The following is a 1,913-nucleotide window of genomic DNA, read 5'->3' as shown; positions in this document are numbered from 1 at the left end:
AAAAACAAGTCTTTTCAGAGATGGTTTACTTCCCCCTGCTACACACACACACTACACACACACACGCACACACACACCCCTAAACAAAACAACAAAATAAATAAATAAAACAAAAAATAAGATTTCTAAATGGAGTTTATAATATAGAGTAAGTAAAGAACATGTGTAAGTTTTCCTTTAAAATGTCTGATGACTTTTAATATCAAAGACCAGTAATTCAGTTAACAATAATTAATTAGATTGATGCAGAAAAACAGATGGATTTTCTTTTTGAGAGAGCAAACTGCTTTGAAACACCAACACTAACGGCTTCCGCAGAGGGGATCGCTAGCTAAAGGAGGGCATGTTTCCCTCCGCTGAGCACTACACCCGACTTCCGGAAAACCTTACACCCTATTGAGTGAGTTACCAACTTTGTTCAAGGCACAGAATAAATCTGGTCAATGTCTTACTCAGCTTAAACACACAGCCTCGGTGGGGTTAACTCACACAGATAACAGAATTCACAAGCACACCCAGAGTGTTACCCGTCGCATGGTTGGTCACTCAATAGGAAAGCAAATCATCATCCCTGTTTAAAGAGAAGGAAGCTGGGGGCCACACAACTTACTTAAAAATCACGCAGGACTCAGTCCTCAGGTCTAGCCAGAGAGAATTTAGCTCTCTCAGCCAACCCCCTACACCTGGAGCTTATTACTTTACCGTGATTTGTACAAGGTAACTCGTATAAGGTCAGTAACTCATTGTAACACACTGGCTCAGTCAGCAATGAACATCTGTTCTAACTATAGGAATTGGTATAGATGTCCTGTAAAGAACTAAAATATGGAACTAAGAGTCAGCTATCTGACTTTTAAGTACAGACTCAAAGGCAACGTCTTAGCTTCTTTACAGTTAGTATGACACGACGATTTTGACAACGGCAAGTCAGGGGAGAAAGGGTTTGTTTAACTTCCCAGGCCCACGCTTGCAAATTATGACTGGGAAGTCAAGGTGGCAGCAGCTATAGGCAGTTGGTCACATGATATCCACAATCAAGGGACAGAAAGGGAGGAGGGCGAATGGGCTCCAATCATCTTCTCCATTAAAAATCCAGGACCATCCACTCAGGGGATCATCCTACCCACAGTTACTATAGCTCTTTCCACATCAATTAATAAAATGAGGATAATCTACCAAGGCATCCCCCATCCCTGTCTCCCAGGTAACTCTGGGCTTCTCATTGATAATGAACTACCACAGTCAGACTACCATGATATTGTGCTCAATGCCCCACTCGCTAGTCGCAGCCAAGATGCGGGATCAGTCCACAGAACAATGACAAAAATGGGATAAATATATACTATGGGATTTTACTCAGCTATAAAAATGAATGGAATTATAACGTCTGTTGAAAAATAATGGACCCCAAAATCATTGTGTTAAGCACAGTCAGCCAGGCTCCGTGTCACAGACTATACCTGAAATATCGCCCAGTGGCTCCTGTGCTTCTGAACCCCGTCCCCAGCTGGTGGCACTTCTTTGAGAGTCATGGAACCTGTGAGAAAAATGGCTAGGTAGAGAAAGTAATGCCACCCCTGGATCTGGCCCAAGCTTTCTGAGCTTTGATCCACCAAGAGGTGAGAACTCTGCCACAAGCCCCATACTGTGGACTCCTCCACATCTGTGCTTCATACACTGAAGCCAGGACCCAACTTCTGCCTTAAGTTGTTGCTGTTGGGTAATAAGTCACCACAGTGAGAAAAATGACTACTGCACACAGAAAGACAAATATAATATATTCTCCTGGATACTCATGTTTAGAATCCAGATTTATATACATGTGGGGTGTGGGTGTGTGGGTGTGTGTGCATGTGCGTGTGTGGGTGTGTGCGTGTGTGTGTGTGTGTGTATCAAACTACTTAGGAAAGGAA

Source organism: Mus pahari, chromosome 19 (assembly GCF_900095145.1).
Source record: "Mus pahari chromosome 19, PAHARI_EIJ_v1.1, whole genome shotgun sequence".
NCBI lineage: Eukaryota > Metazoa > Chordata > Mammalia > Rodentia > Muridae > Mus > Mus pahari.
Note: the sequence above shows the minus strand (reverse complement) of the source record.